Consider the following 22,413-nt stretch of genomic DNA (forward strand, 5'->3'; position numbering starts at 1 on the left):
GTGGTGATAGACTACTGACCCTTTTTCTTAGGGTTGTGTGCATCCATCCGTGAGTACCATGTGAAAGGTTTCTTCGGCCACACCTTTGTATCAAAGTCCCTCGGCTCTACCCTCGCATCCGTAAGATATTCTGTAATAGTGTTGGGATACAGGTAGGATGTGTCAGCTTGCCGAGAGATCACAGAGATGTTGGCCGACATCACGGCTCCCACATTGCTAGAGTACTCGGCCATGATGGACGCAACTAGAATTGCCCGAGGGATCGGGAGATAGGTCTCATTCTAGCATGGGTCCAGTCTGCTGCATACAAAGGTCTGCCACCCCTTTGCTTCAAAGATCAGAGTACTCCCGTGAATAGAAACCCCTATTGTGATCAGTGGTGGTAGTTCAGAACCTGCTATAATCTCTGCTAGCCAAGGACGAGCTGCATCCCCAAGTGCACATTTCTCTAAGTACTCTATGGGCTCGATATCATCAAATCCCAAGTATGTGTTCAATGTGTGCTGATCAAATCGCACTTTGAGGTTTCTCACTTTCGTCATCTTTGTCCCTTTCTTGATATGTACCACATTGGCGTAGAATTCCTGGACAAGGTACTCCTTAGCATCCACCACGCTCTAGGTAAACCACATCAACCCTTTGCATTCTTTAAACTGTATCAATACTGCAGGGTTATACTTCTCCAGATCGTTCTACTGAAACCGTCGCTCAGGAGTGAGCGACCTCATTGGCCACCAATCACGGAAGCTCGAGAAAATTGCCAAGCTGACAAACCTGTCTTCCCATACCTCTTTCTTCTTCGACCTTTCTAGTCTGGCAATTGTAGCATCTCCCCCTCCCATCATCGGGGATGTCCTGAACTGATGTCTCTGGTGCCTCAGGGACAAGTGTAGTGGAAGGCTCAGAAGCCTGACTAGCACTTTTCGAACCCTCGAAAGTGCTGTGTGATGATGACATCTCGTCCTTGAGTTGATACCTCCCTGGCGACCTTGACGGGACAGTCGTCTGCTCATGTACAAAGGCTGAGTTTCCCTGTGATGCTTCCCTAAATGGGATATAAGAACTGGTCTCGGAAAGGTCTGCACCTCTCCCGGCTGCTATTTACTTTCTGATTTCATGCTGCTGGGCACTAGGTAAGGGTCTCTTAGCTCATCCCCGAGAAGGGTCACCCCTTCCTTTCGAAGTGTCGCCTCTTTCTCTAGATCGAACCATTTTCTGTACCAAGCAAAGGCGATTGTTAGCTACAATTCAAGTTCAGACATACAATGAATGTAAGGACACACCAGAAAATACAGTGAGGAACACAGTTGAAACATGCTTGCAGGGTAGGGATTTGCGGTCCGCACATTTCTCATTGCGGCCGCATAAAGGGCCTTGCGGACCGCACAATTTTCTTTTGCGGCCGCAGATTTGGATTACGGTCCGCACATTTTGTCTTGCGGCCGCAACACAGATACCACAAATATGCCAACTCTCTGATAACAAAGAATTGGTTGTTTTGCGACCGCAACATATTTTTTGCGGACTACACATTTTGTCTTGCAGCTGCACATTAAATCACAAATATCACCCTTCTTTGAAGACAGGAAAAGAGATGTTTTTGCGGTCGCAATGGAAATTCTACAGTCGGCACAATTTTCCTTGAGGACGTAGACTCATCCTTAATTAAACTTACTTAGAATCAACTTCTGCGGACCACACAATTTCTTGTGCGGCCGCAGATTCCAACAATTACGAACAGTTCGACAATTTTATCTAGGGCATGCAATTTTTTGCACAAATTTTGACATGGAAACAACATCAAATCATGAAAATACATTTACCGAGTTCCCAATTAACAAGTACTAGTTGACCCACTACATATTTACCCCCACAAGTATGTACAATCAAATTCAACAAACAAATGGCCTAAAATTTTACTAAAAATCTAAAAGTTAAATGAAAAAGATTAACAAGATTGTGAAACATACCAAATGAATGAGTGTGAAGAAATGAGTGATCAACAGTTGTAGACGTGTGGGTAGATGATTTAACAAGAGATTTCAAAAAAATACCCGTTGTGTGCTCAAAGAGGGAAAAGGAGAACAGTGGCCCTAGCCCCTCTATTTATACCTATTGATTTTTGACAAGGGAAGGAGAAGCGAGTGCAGCCGTAGAATTCCAATTGCAGTCCGCACTCAACAACCTGGGGGCTTAAATGCTATTTTATTTTGCGGTCCGTAAATTTTTGTGTGCGACCGCAGATCAAATGTGCGGACCGAAGATTGTGTGTTACGGCCACAGATAAGCCATTTTTCTGACGGACCAACTTCAGAGAGTTGTCATTTTTCATCTTCCAGTTGTGCGGTCCGCAGGTTAATTGTGCGGCCGCAATACAATTTTGCTGCATCAATCATAATTGTGCGGCCCGCACAATGCAACTGCGGTTCGCAATTCTTTCAACACTTAAAACCAAATTTCTATCCACAATTCCTGTAAAGCACACTCATCCCTGCAGTATACTTCAAATCAAGTTAGCATAAAAATAACACCTAACTGCAAAAGAAACAAAGAAAAGAAAAAGAAACATGGGTTTCCTCCCAAGAAGCGCCTGATTTAACGTCGCGACACGATGCATACTACTATCAGTTGAAATGAATCACTGCCACGACGTGGCCATCTCCAACTTTTTCCAAATAGTGCTTCACCCGGTGACCATTGACTCGGAATACCTCATTGTTTTTGTTCTTCAAGTCCAATGCACCAAAATGTGTCATACCCATAATTTCTAAATGACCACTCGATTTAGACTTTAGCTTTCTGGGAAACATCCTCAACCATGAGTTGAACAACAATACAAGATCACCCACCTTGAACTCTTTGTTCCAAATGTATTTGTCATGAAGATATTTCATCTTTTCTTTGTACAAGGGCGAACTTGCATAAGCATGATAGCAGAACTCATCCATTTCATTCAAATGTGCAACCCTCAAGTTAGCAGCTACATCCCAATCAAGATTCAACTTCTTTAGAGCCCACATGGCTTTGTGCTCAAGTTCCACCGGAAGATGACAAGCTTTTCCGAACCCCAACCGGGATGGCGACATTCCGATAGGTGTTTTGTAAGCCGTACGATAAGCCCATAATGTATCCTCAAGCTTGTTGGACCAATCCGTCCGATTAGCATTCACTATTTTGGACAAAATACTCTTTATCTCCCAGTTGGAGACTTCCACTTGACCGCTTTCTTGTGGATGATAAGGAGTCGTGACTTTATGAGTAACACAATACATGCTAAGTAAAGTGTCAAAAGTCTTTTTGCAAAAATGCGACCCCTCATCGCTTATGATAGCCCTCGGAGTACCAAACCTTGTGGAAATATTCTTCTTTAAGAACACCACCACACTTCTCGCCTCATTGTTGGGTAGAGAAATGGCCTCAACTCATTTAGACATATAATCAAATGCGACCAAGATGTAGGTGTTTCCACAAGAACTCACAAAAGGACCACCCCACACATCAAAGATATCAATCTCCAAAATGGTAGTGAGAGGCAATTCATTCTTCTTCGAGATTCCACCGGCCCGTTGACATTCATCACATCTTTTCACTACATCACTTGCATCCTTGTAAAGAGTGGGCCAATAGAGACCGCAACTTAAAACTTTGGCCGCTGTTCTTGCCCCACCATGGTGACCACCATACGGCGAAGAATGACAAGCTCCAAGAATTTAACCTTGTTCTTCTTCCGGTACACATCTTCTAATCATCCCATCCGTGTAAATCTGGAAAAGGTATGGTTCATCCCTATAATACTATTGACAATCCCGTTTGCACTTCTTTCTTTGGTTTGAAGAGAACTCACCCGAGATGATTCCACACATAAGGAAATTTTCTAGATCCGCGAACCATGACACCTCCTTCATTGAAATAGCCAAGAGTTGCTCATCGGGGAAGGAGTCATTGATTTCAAGGCCATCATACGGCCTCCCCTCCTCCTCCAAACGAGACAAGTGGTCCGCCACTTGATTTTCACTCCCTTTTCTATCTTGGATGTCAATATCAAACTCTTGCAACAAAAGCACCCATCTCATCAACCGAGCTTTGGAATCTTCCTTGCTCATAAGATAACGAAGTGCCACATGATCCGTGTGGACAATAAATTTTGCACCCATCAAGTACAGGCGGAACTTCTCAAAGGAAAACACAATGGAAATGAGCTCTTTCTCCGTAACGGTATAGTTGACTTGGGCACCATTTATGGTCTTACTAGCATAGTAGACCAGATGCAATATCTTGTTGATGTGTTGCCCCAAAATAGCTCCAACCGCTACGTCACTAGCATCACACATGAGTTCAAAGGGGACACTCCAATTTGGAGCGATGATGATGTGGGTAGTTGTCAACTTGAACTTTAACAATTCAAAGGCTCTCATGAAATCATCGTTGAAGTTAAACTTTGCATCTTTCTCAAGAAGTTTGCACAAAGGGTTCATAATTTTAGAGAAATCTTTGATGAAGCGCCAGTAAAACCCTGCGTGGCCTAAGAAACTCCGCATACCTTTCACCGACATTGGAGGTGAAAGTTTAGAAATCACCTCAATCTTTGCCTTGTCAACTTCAATTCCATTCTTTGAGATCTTGTGGCCAAGGACAATGCCTTTCTCGTCCATGAAATGACATTTCTCCTAATTTAGCACCAAATTCATTTCTTCACACCTTGCCAACACTTTATCCAAATTTTCAAGACAATCATCAAAGGAATCCCTAACCACCGAGAAGTCATCCATGAAAACTTCAAGGTAGTCCTCCACCATGTCCGTGAAGATAGCCATCATATACCTATGAAAAGTTGCCGGTGCATTACATAAACCAAATGGCATCCGCTTGAAGGCGAAAGTACCATAGGGACATGTAAAGGTTGTTTTCTCTTGATCCTCTGGAGCAATAAGGATTTGGTTATAGCCCGAATATCCATCAAGAACGCAACAGAAAGTACGGCCGGCTAACCTATCAAGCATTTGGTCAAGGAAGAGAAGTGGAAAATGAACCTTCCCTGTGACTTTGTTGAGCTTGCGATAGTCCATACACACTCTCCAACCGGTCACCATTCTTGTAGGAATAAACTCATTCTTGTCATTAGTGACCACCGTCATGGCCCCTTTTTTTGGGAAAGATTGAACTAGAGAAGTCCACGAACTATCGAAAATGGGGTAAACAACCCCGGCATCCAACCACTTGATGATCTCCTTTTTACAACCTCTTGCATAGCCTCATTGAGTCTCCTTTGATGTTCAATAAATGGTTTGGCGTCTTCCTCCAAGTTGATCTTGTGCATGCAAAATACGGGGCGTATTCCCCGAATATCCGCCAGTGTCCACCCAATGGCCTTCTTCCTCTTATGTAGCACCGTCAATGTAGAATCTACCTGGATATTAGTCAAACAAGAAGAAAGAATAACCGACAAAGTATAACAAGGGCCAAGAAATTCATACCGAAGATGTGGAGGCAATGGCTTCAACTCCACGGTAGGAGGCTCTTCAATGGAAGGCTTTGTAGGAGGATTTTTCCTATTTTCAAGGTCCAAAGATAGTTTTCGAGGTGCATAATTGTACGACCCCATTCCTTGCAAAGAGTTCACACATTCCATGAAGACATCCATCTCGTCATCATAAAAATTGAGCAAGACGGCCTCCAACATATCACCAACATTGATTGTGGCACTTGTATCATCAACAATAACATCGATCACCAAGTCCACAAAAGAACACACCTCGTTGCTATTTGGTTTCCATATGGATTTGCACACATGGAATACCACTTTTTCATCACCCACCCGGAAGGTGAGTTCTCCGGCCTCCACATCATAAAGAGCCTTCCCCGTAGCAAGGAAAGGTCTTTCAAGAATAATCGACACCTCATAATCCACTTCACAATCAAGAATGACAAAATCCGCTGAAAGAATGAATTTATCAACACGAACCAATACATCTTCAATCACTCCCAACGGTCTCTTCATTGTACGATCAGCCATTTGCAATCTCATAGATGTGGGTCTTGGTTGCCCAATTCCCTAGGTCTTGAAAATCGAATAGGGTCATCAAATTGATACTTGCATCGAGATCACAAAGAGCTTTAGCAAACTCAGCTCTTCCAATTGTACAAGAAATCTTGAACGCATCGGGATCTTCCAATTTAGGAGTCATTGAAAGCACAATTGCACTCACTTTATGAGTGACCTTGATAGTTTCAAAATTCATTGACCGCTTCTTTGTCACAAGATCCTTCATAAACTTTGCATAACCATGCATTTGTTCTAAAGCCTCAACTAATGGCACATTGATTGAGAGACTCTTCATCATTTGAATGAACATTTTGAATTGATTCTCGCCATTTTGCTTGGCGAGCCTTTGAGGATATGGAGGCGGAGTCTTAGGCAATGGTGCCTTAGCCTTTTACACTACCGGTTCCAGTATGTCAATAACGTGATCCCTAGAAGGGTTCACATTCTCTTGAGTCACTTCCACATTATCATCAATAGCAATCTAAATCTCATCATTTGTTTGCACCACATCATTTGGGACCTCTTCTTCTTGTACCACTTGCTCATCATCCACAAGTTGCCTTTGAATTGAGGTGGGTGAATTCCCACTTTTTCCGCTTTTTGTAGTCACGGCTATGGAATGCCCCATGTTGTTCCCACCCTTTGGGTTCACCACCGTGTCACTTGGTAGTGCCCCCTTAGGACGAGAATTGAGAGCTTGAGAGATTTGCCTTATTTGCACCTCTAAATTGCCGATCAATGTGTTGGGTGAGGCAAGTTGGGCATCCGAATCGACATTCTTTTCCATCATTTGCTTGAACATGTTCTCAATACGCCCCATTTCATTATTGGAAGAACTAGGACCATGGGAAGGATAAGGAGACGGGTTGCTCGGTTGTTGATACATCGGGGGCCTTTGAAAACCCGACCCCCGTTTGCCTTGGTTATTGTTCTATCCGCCTTGATTTTTACCTATCCAATTTTCTTGATTATTACCATTCCAATTTCTTTGATTGTTATTATGCCAATTCCCTTGATTGTTTCCACCACTCCAATTACCTTGGTTGGTAGAATTCCAATTGTCTTGATTATTTTGAGGTCGCCATTGTTGTTGATTTGGGCCTTGGAAATTATTTTATTGCCCTTTAAAGTTGTTCACATATTGCAGCACATCCTCCTCTTGTTCATTGTAATAATCATCTTGATCAAACCCACTATCTTCTTGTACAAAATTGTCCACTCGTTGTTGCTCTTGTGGACCCTTGGTTTTTCGGTTGTTCACCATCATGTTTACTCCCTCCATGGCATTGACTTGCCTGGGATGTTGCACTTGTTGAAGTTGAGCCTTTGCTAGTTGATTCATGGTGGTAGTCAATTCTTCTATGGATTGCCCATGGTCATGCAACTCTTTGTGGAGGTGAATCACGTTGGGATCACCTTGTGGAACATTAGCCCAGGATTGCCACGCCGATGATGTTTCCGCCATTTCATCTAAAATCTCACACGCCTCCGCATAAGGCGTAGTCATAAAATTTCCACTGGCAAGTTGATTCACCACACATTGGTTGGTCGTGTTAATCTCACGATAGAAGGTTTGTCGAATCATATTTTCCGTCATATCGTTGTTGGGATATTCCTTGACCATTGTTCTATATCACTCCCATATCTCGTGTTGTGGTTCATTGGGCTCTTTCTTGAATGCTAGAATCTCATCCCGAAGTGTAGCCATGTGCCCCGGAGAGAGGAACTTAGAAATAATCTTTTCCACCAATTCATCCCAAGTGTGAATGGAATGGTTCGGCAAACATTCCAACCAATCTAAGGCTTTCCCCTGTAGATAGAAGGGAAAAATCCTTAGCCTCAAAGCATCCACAGAGACATTTATTTGCTTGCTCCCCCAACACGTATCCACAAATCACTTCAAATGTTTGTATGCATTTTGCCTTGGAGCACCGATGAAGAAACCTCGTTGCTCTAGCAAAGTGAACATCATGTTGGTGATTTGAAAGTTGCCTGCCCAAATACGGGAAAGGACTATTGCACTTGCATATCCTTCATTAGGTAACACCCGGTGTGGAGCCGCTCGTGGTGGAGGTGGGGGTGGGAAGGGCACATTGTCATAAGCCACTCGACCTCTTCTATTGGCTTGAGGTTCAAGAGGAACCTCATCCACTTGGTCATCCTCAATGTCTACATCCCCCAAAGCAATATTTCCGAGCTCTTTGTTTGCCATGGTTGTACCTACGATTTCTCAAACAAATTAGTAACACGGAAGGAAAATAAGATACTTTAAAAACACACCCAAATATATAGCTAACACCGTTTTAAACTCCCCGGCAACGGCGCAAAAAATTGATCGCGTCCAATAGCACACCTAAAAAGAGGTATGAAACGGTCATTTGCAATAATAAAATCCAACTAAGAGTCGGGGTCGAATCCATAGGGAGCTAAGAATGGGAGTTAGGGGTATATATCTTAATGCGCGTGATTGAATTATCAAGATTTCACTTCCACAAAAGATTGATTTTCTATTTCTAATTTTTACTCTATTGATTGCAAATTAAAGAAAGAAAACTAGAGATGATTGTTTTTGGGGGTTTTTCAAATTGATAAAAAGCCTAGAGTTGTGACCATTACCTAGGAGTTTGCCTAATGGGATAAAGATCTTAATGCTTATTTTGTTGGACGAGGTGTGTTATAGCTATCAACTCTCAATTACCCACTCAATACCTCTCGGTCAGAGAGTGGTTTTGCCCAATTTGGCTTTCTCAAGACCAAATGGGTATCACACAAAAGTTGATAAAAGCTCAAGTCGGGTTATTACTATTTCTAGGTTGAACCCTTTAATTGGGTTAATCAATCTCTCGATTGACCCAATTCCTTGTTACCCAAGTTTTTCCAGACTAAGTCTCTCTTTCTCAATTATAGACTAAGTCAAATAGACATGAACTAATGTTTGCAACCATTAATTCCACAAATTAAAGCATGAACTAGGCTAAATAACATATACCAAATCATAAACAATCACTAATTTAATTACCCATAAGGTTAACACACTAGGGTTCAGTCACAACCCTAGTAAAAATCTAGCTACTCATGCTTGGGTTTGAAAAAGAAAAAGAAGAAAGACTAATTAAACTTATAATGTAAGCTTAAAATAATCAAATCTATTGTAAAATACACCAAAATATAGTAAACTTCCAAAAGAGGCAAAGAAAAACGGCTACGGTAATTGCTGATGTCAAAACTTGACCTAATTTCGTGAAACTCTTCTATTTATATAAATCTGAAAATCTCGAACAAAAATTTTCCCTCGGGAGGTTCTGCGGCCGCACAATTCCATGTGTAGTCCATAGACTTCTTCATCTGGCAGGGGCTGGGATTCTACGGCCGTACAATTATGAGTTGCGGCCGCGAGGCAACATTTTTGCGGTCTACTAATTATGTCTGCGGTCGCAATCCAGTCTTCTGCGGTCTGAACATTTATGTCTGCGACCGCACAATTCTTGTGCGGTCAGCAATTCACAGGGACTTGGGACTTGGAAATTTGCACACTCTCTGAACTTGAGTCCTAGCTCAGCTCTTGCAGCCGCACAATTCATGTGCGGTCCGCAATTCGCACAAATATCTTCTGAATTTTGCTTCTTTGTTTGAGACTGCAGGTGGAATTCTGTGATCCGCAATTGCTTCTGCGGCCACAGAATTACTTCTGCGGACCGCACTTTGTATGCTTCTGTGCCCTTTTGTTGCCTTGTGCTTGGACTTCTCCTCTTTGAGCCGGATTGCATCTCAGGAGTCTAACTTCCCGCATTCCTGTAATTTTTTACATTTCATTAGTTTCGGAAATGTAATTCAATGCTTTTAGACTAAAATAAAAGCTAAAAGACGCTAATAAGTGTAACGACCCGACTTGTTGTTTTGAACATTTACTCTCCTCTCAACTATTTGAAGTATTAAGTAGCTTCAAATGATGTATTATGATCAAGTTTAATTTTTTTGTATTCGACCTTGGATCAGAGGTTTGACAATTCCGTTAGGTCCGGATGATGATTTTGTACTCGGGCATATGTCCGTAATTTAATTTGGATATTTCTAGGATGTTTCGTCGTCGTTTCTTCAAGCATAAGTGGTATCACATTAAGCAAATGAGCTCCAAATTCAGTTTTGATTAAAGCATTAGATCCGTATGGAAATTACGGAGCCATAACAAAAAGAATCGTCAAATTCGGACATCGTATGAGAGAGTTATGCCAATTTTCGGGAGAAATAGAAATGATTTCCCATCGCCAGTGCCCAGGGTAGCGTGGGGCGCTATCCCTGGTGCTGGGAATCTTGAGGTTCTGGAACCAGCGCCACAGGCAGATCCCCACGCTATATGTGGTGCCCCAAACACTATATACTCATTTAGGGTTCATTTTACCCCATTTCTCTTGGCCGAATTTTGGGGTTTTCCTCCACTCTCTCAAGACCTCCAACTGCCCCCATCTTCAAGGTGAGTAATCCCTACTAACTTTGTGTTTCATTCCATGAAATCTACACATAAAATACTTAGATCTTCAAGAAATTTCTTCAAGAACTCAAAGGAGGGTTTTGCAAGATTTCTTCCAAAAGATAATCCTACACCCTTAGACTTACATGTATGGATATATTATGGGAATATGAGTATGAATTAAGTATTGGAACTTATGGTATGGTGATTGGAAGCCATAAGTTCCCAATTTAAATACATAACCATTGTAGAGATTGAAAGGTGATTATTTGATGGAATTTTGTTGGTTGGGTGTTTGATAAAATGTATGTGATGTTTGAAGTTATGAATTGTTTAAGAATGATGGTGGGATAAATATTTGATAAATGGTAGTAGTTGGATGAACTAATTCTACGGTTAAGAGATGTAGAGATTCATGCCTATTAGGTGTTTGATAAAATGCCTAAATGGCCGAGACTATGGAATTTGTTACTAATGTGGTTCCCGTTGGATATTGTTATTGTAGATTGAAGTTTCTTAGTGTAGTGGATCGTTGTAGTATCATTAAGGAGTGAAGTTCAAGTATGTTGGCTAAACTACTCTCTTAGAATTGAAGTCTATGATGTTCCCGTAAGTTTCAAGTATGGTTGGCTCAAGTTCCTTATTCCCATATTCTAAGTTATTCCCAATAAATTCGATTATCCCGAGTTTGCAAAGTGTCGAAAGATGTATGTATTCAAAATGTGTTCCAATTACTCCTATCACATTATGTTATCCTTTGGAATGTGTCCAAGAATGATATATGTTATAGCTTTGAGTCGTGTTCCAAATGAAAGCTAGTATGCCAAATTGTGTGAGAAAAACTCGATATGCTTAAGACTTTTAATTGCTCATATGTGTATCTAAAGTCTTGATTGGAAATGCCTTGTTGGGTATAATCTATAAAGATGCTCGACAGTGAAAGAAGTGAGTTGAAGATATAAAGTGTGGCCACCGTGCCAAGAATGAAAGCTATACTTGTGGCTAGTGGTGCCAATGAAATGAGATGATGTGAGAAAGATTATGAAATGAGTCTTGATTTAACTGTTCCAAAATTACTTCAAAAGTAGATTTTCCTTAAAGCTTGTGTCCTCAAGCCATGTCCCAATGTGGATGTTTTAACTAATGCTATGCTTTGTGAGTATTTTCAATGTGTTTTGCGTTCTTACATATTCGTTAGTGGAAATTGTGTATTGCCCTTTTTGGGGAAAAGTATTTCAAGAATAAATGGTGTGTTACTTGTTTATGATTTTAACTTGCGCATCGATTGCCGATCATTTTACTCAATTTCTTGGAAAGGAATCTATTGTGCTTAAATTCTTCATTTCTAATGAACTTAAAATTGTGATTTTCGGAATATTATATATGTTGATATTTATGATGATGATCCATGAAAGGAAAGAAATAAAAATGTGGAATATGAAATACAGCCATTGTTCCATGAATGAAGAATCATATGTATGGCCAAGAGAGCCAATGAAATAATGATGTTGTAAGTGGATGGAAATGCCAATGAAGCTATAAATGGTGTGAAAGGTTATGAGGTAAATGCAGTTGTATTGCTGTTTCCTTTGTATGCAAATAAAAAATGTTTTTGGGAGTATCGATAGTCACCGAGGAAGGGTAGGTTGAAATAACCTAACCCTGAAACTACATGTGCCGGTGTAGGAGTGGATTGTGATCATTTACCTTATTTGGGATGAGATTGATATGATAACATTATTCCCCTTAATTGGGATGAGATGATTGATAGAAGAGGATGATGCCAATCCATACGCCTTTGTGATGAGATGGCCTAGCCGATCGGGGGTCGTGATCGGACGCCATGCGGCACACATGGCGGTAATTATGCTGGAAATTGCAATTGAAATTATGATCAAGATTGTGACTATGGTTGATGTCTCGGATGAGACGGCCTAGCCGGTCGGGTCGTGATCGGACTCCGTGATAAAAGTACGGTGGTATTGTGAATAGTGGTATATCGGTGCTAAAGATCTCCTAACCAAAAATAATATTATCTTCGTATTTTGAAAATTATTATGTTTTAACTTGGCATTTAGATATCATTGATTGTGACTTGCTGTTTCTACGTTTTTCCCTTTCTTACATTGGCATTCTATTTTGAAAGAGGACAGTTAGCTTTACATACTAGTACTATTCCATATGTACTAACGTCCTTTTTTGCCGAGGTGCTGCATCTTCAATGGATGCAGGTGGTTCATCAGCGGGGAACTTTGGTCCTCGTTAGCAGTTACTCCCTATTCAGCAGGTTTTGGTGAGCCCTACTCTATTCTAGGCCTGATATCATTTGATGTTGTACTTTTTATTTTGAGGTATAGCCGGGGCCTTGTTGCCGGCACTTCCATCTTACTCTTCTATTGTACTTAGAGGCTCCGTAGACAGGTTGTGGGTGGTGTTTGTTGTTGGGAATTGAACTAGAAGTGTTGGTATTTGGAAGACATATTTTTCATTATATCTATAAACTTGTAATATTTTGGAAATTATGAAGGAAGCTGCTAATGGAAATTAAATGGGAGTTGTTAATGAAATCTTTTCAGTATTTGATTAATGAAGTGCATCTCCTCTTTATTCATGGATGAGTTTGGGTAGAAGGAAATATAACAGGCTTGCTCGGCCGGGTTCACTCGGTTAAGCGCCGGTCGCGCCCCCCCGAGTTCGGGGCATGACAATAAGTAGTCAAAATCTCCACTTATCAGCTCTCAGCAAGATCCTCCAAGACATCCTCCTCGGGGACAACAATGGAGCCCGCAAGTAGACCTAATTTTGTGAACAAGTCAGATGGGTTCAACCAAGTTCTCCTTATACAAAAAAAACATGGAAGCAAGGTAAGTTAAAATTACCATAATTTTTGGCCTTCCACCCATATTTAAGGGCTAGTTCTTTCCACAAACGAGTTTCGGGCGTCGTGACGTCCAAGATCTTTTGAACCCACCTGTCCAAGCCTTCCATCACCAGTGGGATCCATCGAGTTGCTGAAACAAACAAAGGATGGAGGATCAATACGACTATAGAAAAGTATTTAGTAAAAGGAAAAACTAAACAAAGAGCTTACGAGTGCGGTTCCAAGCGGCCAGAAAGGATGAAACCGTTTACGGAATGATGTCATTGGTGGCGACTGCAATGAACCGTTCCATCCACCCATGGTCGTTGTCATCATCCATGTAGACAGCAAAACATGGTGGCCACGCTTGCAAAGGTTTATCATTCCCCCGCGAAAGATTTTGGGAGAATAAAGACTCATCATATGAGCTAAGGTTAGCTCCTCTCCAGTCTACTGGCACAACCGTCGAAGGCATGCGACCGTCCTCCACACTGAAGGACTTACCTGTGCCAAACACACCTGGTAGCGAAGGTAAAACTCCGCAATCACGGAATCAAGCTCTCCACTCAAAGAAAACGCCCCCAAAGTAAAGGGATACGTGTAAAAGTATGTAAAACCTTCCTTGGGAAGGGTCACTCTCTCCGATAGAGCAGGAGCAATGATATCCAACTCATGGCAGCGATAGTCTTCCTTCACAGCAGGAATACTGGAAGGATGAATGGAATAAGGGTACCTACTAACAGCCCATGTACGAGGGTTATCAGTAGGGAATATCTCTTCTAAGTCCTTTGTGGTACTGAGTCTCCTTGGGATGATAGAACCCACCGTTGGAGGAGCAGAGTCCTTGACTTTGTTCTTAATCTTTGAAGAACAGGCACGCTTGGAGGAAGAAGCCGTTGAATAAGAAAAAGGAAAAGGTTTTTGTTTGAAGAGAATTATAGAAAGGATGGAGAACAAAGATGCAAATCAGAAGTTCAAGAAATTATGAAGTGCAAAGGAAAAGAATGATGCGTATAAGTAAAAATTTGGCGGCTAAATTCATGGCATGATTACCTCGATAATCGGCAAAAGTTGTGCTGAATCGTGGAATAACGCGTGTTCGGGGCATTAAATGCGGAGAGACGTGCGTCTAATCAATCGTCAGAAGCTTTCAGAGGGAGTTCTAGTAAATCCCGCCAAAAGAGTGTTTCTACCAACTTCCCGATAACACAAAGTTATGTCACCGAAGAGCAGTGAGACTATCTTTATATGGTGAAATATGATATGACATGTGGTCATCTAAAGGAAAGACACGTGGAACCCTAGACGGGGATGGCCGAAGACCGAACACAGCCATTCCACTTGTCACCGGGAGGGATAACGTTCTTAAAGGTGTATTAAATGCTCTGCGCTCGGTAGCGTTTAATAAGGAATATTCTACAGCATTAAGAGCGACGGCCCGTTACAGAGAATTTGGCATAATATTCACCGTTACATCTTCATTAATGACCCTCATAATTGACATTAAGGAGGGCATGCTCCTAAGAACTCCTTTCCTAGACACAACTATAAACAGTGAGCGGGGTTATCATTTGAGAGGACACGAATTTTCTGGCAAAACTTACACCACATTCTATACAAAGCTTAATACAATCTTACTTTTTTGCTTTTTGATCTCATCATTTTTGTGCCTGGAAACCTTATTCCCGGAACTGTCATCTATGATGTTTCATCTACATATTAAGGCTAAGTATTGTACATTTCTTCAATTATTGCATTGTTTCAGGATCAAATTAGTTCACTTGTCTAGAAACCACGTATAAATTCAACTGTACTATTTTACGAGTAAACAAAGGCATAGTCAAGCACAAGATTTCCATATGTTTAAAGCTTGGGGGACACAGTTGCCTAACGCCTATGTTGTTGGTGTCGGTAAACTATGTTCGAAATCAGAGAAGCGACGAAATATTAGTTCAATGAAGCAAAACATAAAATAATTTCCGAGCCTACAAATTTCTTGTGTGTCCTTAAGGAATTTAATCTCCTCACTGTAGCCTAAATTTGTGGATTACTTGCTCCCAGGATAAAACGAAAAACTTATTTGGTAATACTGGCAATCGAAATTACAGAATTTCAGCAAACTCAACAAACAGAGCAAATCACACTTGACACTTATGTTTATTTGAAAAACTAATACAATAATGTAGAGAAGATGGGAGAAATTTTCAGATTTTCTATTTTCTTGAAAAATGAGGCCAAGTCTCTAATTTATAGATAAAAAAAAGGGTGAGATGAAGAAGTGCAATTCAAAAGGTGCCTCTTCCATTTCCCATTCACACCCATCCACGAAACCTAATAATCCACCACATGAATGGGGAATGACAATATGTTTTAAAAAACATGCAAAACATCTTTGGTTAGTCAATCTGGATAAGTAGGTTTCCCTTTAAACTTTACGTAGTGAACATATGTCGGATATACTTAGTCAATCGGTAGATTTGATATGTTTAAACCGTCGAGATTTGGTGTATACCTAGATAACCATAAGTCACATAACCAACCCTTAACCGTCTTTGGTTCTCATTGTTATGTTCGTTTCAGCCATGAACACCGCCTGGTTTCATAAGTGCATAGAGAACTGGCCTTACAAAGTTCTCCTTGAAGCGGCTAACACTTCACACTTACATAGGTGATTCCTAAACGTGTCATCCCGTAGATACACTATTTGATATACACCGTATCTAACTTAGAAACCATTAAAAAGCCTTAACGCTTTATCCTTGGTACTGAACATTGTCTCATCATGAGAATGGACCAAAAAAATTATTTGACAATTTTGAACTGTCATTAATGACTTTGTTTGAGCTCCTTGAACCTAGATCTTGGGATCTTCAGTCTTCTAGGTAGAGTTACTGCCACAATGACTTGTTCTTGGCCATAGTCCCATTTTAATCGATGATTTTTCAACTACCTCTCTAGTTAGGCCTTTTGTAAATGGATCCGACACACTAACGCTTGACTTCACATAGTCAATTTTTATAATTTCCTTAGAGAGTAGTTGCCTAACCGTTTTATGTTTTCGTCGTATATGACAAGATTTTTCGTTATACATAATGCTCCCAGCCCTTCCTATTGTCGTTTGACCATCGCAATGTATGCATATATGTGCCAATATTTTGGGCTAAGATGGAATTTCTTCAAGTCATTCAACTTCTTCACCGGCCTTGTCTAAGGCTATAAATTCACCCTCAATTGTAGAGCGGCAATGCATATTTGTTTGGACGATTTCCAAGACAGTGCTCCTCCACTGATTGTAAAAATATATCCACTTGCGAATTTAGTTTAGGTTGATCCGGTGATCTAATTTGCATCACTATACCCCTCAATACTCCTATGATACTTATTATAGTGAAATGCATAGTCATGGATGTATTTTAAATATCCCAAAACTTATTTTTATTGTCATGATAGTTCAATGCAAACTTCCTTGTGTCGTAGACTAATACGTCTCGACTTTCTATTGCAATAGTATATTATAACAACAACTGGAATGATTGGCATAAGTTGTGCCACAACCTTTTAATACATAACACATTTCATAATCACTCAGCCATTTTCAAGCATTTGTATGCTATTTATTCATACGTCTATGTGATATGCAAATTATAGCACCTTCATTAATGAAACAAATCCAACTTGCAATGGATTTTGGTCATGTTAATCGATTGGTTCACCTCAATATAGACTAGCGTATTAATACATTCGTTCATGAATGGTCATGTTTATACAAAACATACAAATGCACTTTTCATGAAAAATCACAGCCTTCCAGATGACACCCTTTTCATAAAAGAGCTAAACATTATAAATGTTCAAGAATGAACAAATCATTTCTGAAAGGCACGTAAAAAACTTTCAAATTTGTAGTGTCATCACTAGTCATCACTAAGACTGAACAAGTAATGAATTCACTGACTATCATATCAATATCCACTAAAAATTGGCGGGGTTCAAAAATTATATCATTTAGACATTACGTCTAACATTGGCTTTTGTCATGCATAAGCTAAAAGCCCCCACATTTTAAATATTTCATCAACATATCATCCACATATAATCAATATTGACTATATGATTTGAAGTATTCTTAACGTAAACACATTTATTTACACTCATTAATTTTGAAGCCATTTGACAATATTATTTTGTCTTTACATCAATTTGATAGATTTTAAGACCTTACACTGTAGCCAATGCTACTAACATCCATATGCACGTAATACTCATAATCGACGAGTATGTGTTAAAATAGTCAAGGCCTTCTCGTTGTCTATATCCTTTGACAATAAGTATTGCCTTATACATGTCAATAGTGCCATCATTTTTTATTTTTCTCTTGAAAATTCATTTGTAAGCCAATGATTCATTCCCTAGAGTAAGATCAACTAACTCCCAAGTATGATTATTTAATATGAATTCTATCTCGCTATTGATTGCTTCTTTCCGAGGAAGACATAACTTCTTTCAAAGTTTAAAGCTCATTTTCCAACAAGAATGTCAGAAAATCTGATCCAATAGAAGTAGTTGTCCTTTGACGTTTACTACGTCTTGGATTCACCTCATTAGGTGTACTTTCCTTTGCTTCTTCGAGAGGTCGTTTAGATATTTTACTAGACAACTCACATTCCTTTTTTATATGGATAAAGTTTCTCATAGAATTCAGAATTATCTAATTCGATTAACACATTAATATGAATGTCAATTTTCTGATTTATGAACCAAAAAATGATATGCCTTACTATTTGTTGCATATCCTATGAAAACGCAATCAATAATTTTCGGTCTGATCTTTACCTTTTTGATTTTAGGAACTTGCACTTTCGCTAAGCACCCCACACTTTAAAATATTTAAGTTGGGCTTCCTTCCATTCTATTTTCATATGGAATGGATTGCGTCTTGCTATGGGAAACTCGACTCAGTATTCGGTTAACTGTAATAATAACTTTCCCCCCACAAGCTCTGGGGTAAACTAGAACTTATCAACAAGGCATTCATCATCTCCTTTAACGTTATATTATTTTTTTCTACAATTCCTTAGATTGCGATGCCTAAGAGGCTGTCGTTGGATGAATAATACCATATTCCAAACATATTTCTTTAAAATGAGATTCATAGTCATCGCCCCTATTACTTTGTAGAGCCAAGCACATGAACTGTTGTTTGTGTCTCGACAGCCAGAATTAATAAACGGTAAAGTTTTTAATCTCTAAACCGAGCAATATCTGACACAACTAGATTTAATAAACGGTGAGATTTTTTTTAATCTTCAAACCGAGTAATATTTGACACAACCAGAATTAGTCAAACGATGAAGTTTTTACTCTTCAAACCAAGTAAAAAGTTGGAGTAGAAAATCACTTAGTTTTTAATCTCTGAAGTTAGTAGAAAGCCACTCACACTTTAATCTCCGAAAATAAATAGAACGTCATGACGATTTTAATCTCAAAGATTGAGTAGAAAATCACAAAGATTTTGGTCTCCACAACGGGAGTAGAAAATCCTGAAAAATTTAATTTTCTCCAAAACATGGGTAGAAAATCACAAGTATTTTGATTTTCTTTTTCAAATGGCTTTCCAACTAAACCATTATAACTCCCGAACATGTTAACCGTTTGATATATTATTCTTATCAAACCACAACAACAACAACAACCCAGTATAATTCCACTAGTGGGATCTGGAGAGGTAGTGTGTAGCAGACCTTACCCCTACCCTGGGGTAGAGAGGCTGTTTCTGATAGACCCTCGGCTCCCTCCCTCCAAGAACTCTCCACCTTGCTCTTGGGATGACTCGAACTCACAACCTCTTGATTGGAAGTGGAGGGTGTTCACCACTAGAGCAGCCCACTCTTGTCATTATTCTTATCAAACCAACACACACACACACACACATATATATATATATATATATTGATCGAAAATAATATACATATAAAATATCATCTTCATGATCTCAAAATAATTTTCAAGTATTAGTGTAAGCCTAATTCATGTCTTACAATCTTAAAAATAATGTCACATAATTTTATGCATGCTATCAAATTATATACCAACTAATATATTTTATGCCATGCAAATAGAATATATTTTGAGATCATCATAAAATAATTATCTATCCTATCATTTTTAGAAACTGAATTCGTGAATCACAAAGGATAGAAAATTAAAATAATGAGTAAAGTAAAGAAAGCATAACCCGGCATAGTTGTCACTTTCTCATGATTAGTCCCACAAAGACCTTCATGTACCGTGAGAATTGCTCCTCTTACAATTCCTTTGATATTTACGAAACGATACAAATCGTATGAACAATAACAATCTGATGCCTGATTTAAATGAAAATATCGCTGGAACTGCATTCAAATGGTACTGGATTTTATCCAACCAGTCAATTCAAAATTTGATGCCACGTTCAAGGTCCAATATTTCATTTAAGTTGCCTTTCTTTTGAATCACTGCATAGTAGAAATAAATAGGACACTTTGTTCCACTTTAATCATAACCCAAAGTCAGCTATGGATGAACGAAATCAATCCATTGTTCCAAATTTGTAAGCCATGAAAACATTTGTAATTGGTAACGACTGTTCGAAGATTTCTTGCAAACCGTTTGAACACATTGTCTTTGGCCATTAATGGCATACTAGTGCACTGGTGAGAAAAGATGAGAACCAAGAATTCATTCATTTCGCTTCTACTGTACTACATTCCCCACCCCCCCCCCCCAACCCCCCCCCCCCACCCCCTTTCTTTTCCCATACGAGAGTACCAGGCAAATCCAGTAATCAAAAATAAACAATAATTCGTTAAATTCCTTAAATTTGTTGGTAAAATGTGTTCAAAATCAGAGAAGCGACGAAACATTAAACATAAAATAATTTTCGAGCCCACAAGTTACTTGTGTGTCCTTAAGGAATTTAATCCTCTCACTGTTGTCCAAGATTATGGATTACTTCCTCTCAGGATAAAACGGGAAAACTATTCTGTAATACCAGCAATCGAAATTACAGAATTTCAGCGAACTCAACAAACAGAGCAAATCACACTTAACACTTATATTTAATTAAAAAATTAATACAATAATGTAGAAAAAATGGGAGAAATTTTCAGATTTTCTATTTTTTTGAAAAATAAAACTAAGCCTCTAAATTTATAGACATAAAAAGGTAAGATGAATTTGTGCAATTTAAAAGCTGTCTCTTCTATTTCTCATTCATACCCATTCACGAAACCCCGTTCTCCAAACCTAACAGCCGGAAGGTAGCAAAGTATCCGATGAATTAGAAAAAATAGCCAAGCAAACGTGAATCATATAGATGGCTAAAACGTGTTAGAATTTTTGATGAGATGGCTTATTGGCTTAGCTGTAGGAATTTCTAATATTGATTCCCAGCAACCCCACCATCAAGTAATTTAGTACTCCATATATCTTGCTCTTACTCTTCACTTTACTAAAGTTTCACACATCACAAGCATAACTTTTAACGTCGGCATTATATACTTTTTCTAGGACCAAAGTAGGGGAAATATTCCTAAGCACTTCCCATAATATGGAAACAAAAAGTTTTCTAATATTCCACCATGCATATCACGAACAAAGATACTACTCCTTCGGGTTTATAATAAGTAATTTTTTTTTGTTGTTTTCACATAGATTAAGAAATTTACTTTTTAATATTAATTAGTAATGAAATTGACCATATTAATATTTACCATCTATTCATATAAACACTCCTAACACATTCTTCCAACATTATTTACTCCAAAGGTAGTGTAGGAAACAAATAATTAATTCATTCTTGAAATTTAGAAAAATTACTTATTTTGAACCACAAAAAAATAGACCAATAAATCACTTATTGTAAAGGGGAGAGAGTAATATTTTTACGTATGATATGAATGGAACAAACAAAGTTGGATATGTAATCTGTGGCAGTACTTGGAATTCAGAATAAATGAAAAACAGACTCTTGAAGAGAGTGAAAAGATAAAGAGTCAACAGAAGAAGTTATGAGAACGAATTTATTTTTTGGCTGGTGGGATAAGTATTCATAAGGAGAAATACATAGTTCCCAACGATCAACTAAACACCTCAACGAAACCTATTTCCACTAGATAAATAACTTTTCCACCAAATAAAAAAAATTGAAAAAAAGAAAAAAATAATCATGAGTACACTTAAATTTTGAATGTCTCCCAATTAGATACCATCCGTAAATCACTCCTAAATAAGTATTCTCTTTGTTCCAGTTTATATGTATATATTTTCTTTTTGATCCGTTTAAAAAAATAATATTTCCTTTTTAAATTTGAAAACAATTTAGTTTAAACTTCCAATTCTACCCTTAATAAGAAGCTTTAATAACCACACAAATACTCTAGACCCTTTTTGACTTGTTTAGGATCACAAATTCTAAAAGTATTCATTTTTTCTTAAACTTCTTACCCAGTCAAACATGTTTACATAAATTAGTTACGGTAGCTAACAATGAGGAGGAAATCCGTTCATTTAAGTTTTGAAAATCACTCCTAAATAAACACGAACACTTTCTCCCTCCTTCACTCGATCATTCCACCGTTACATCTCTTCTCTATTTTCTCTCTAAGGTAAGCATCATTCCTTACCATAAATTCGAAGCTTCTTCTGGGTTTCATCATTTACTATGGTATTTTCATGTGAAGAACATTCGTGCTTTAAGTACAGAAAGCAAAAAAAAAAAAAAAAAAAAATTGTACCCAGAAGTTTTATACGTTTCTTTGTCGGTTAGAACTTGGATTTAGCGTTTTTGTTTTGTCATTGTGATTTTTCAATATACTTCACTATTATGACTTGTCTTTTTTAAAATGTGTACTATTATTCCTCTGTTTGAAGTTTTCTACTATAGTATAGGGATCATTTGGTTTAGAGACTAAGTTAAGCACGGATTGTAATATAGAGATTAATAGTGCAATGATTTTAATGCAGAGGTAATTTCTTATCAGGTTTTTGATACATTGTATTGAA

Source organism: Nicotiana tabacum, chromosome 22 (genome assembly GCF_000715075.1).
Source record: "Nicotiana tabacum cultivar K326 chromosome 22, ASM71507v2, whole genome shotgun sequence".
NCBI classification, from domain to species: Eukaryota; Viridiplantae; Streptophyta; class Magnoliopsida; order Solanales; family Solanaceae; genus Nicotiana; species Nicotiana tabacum.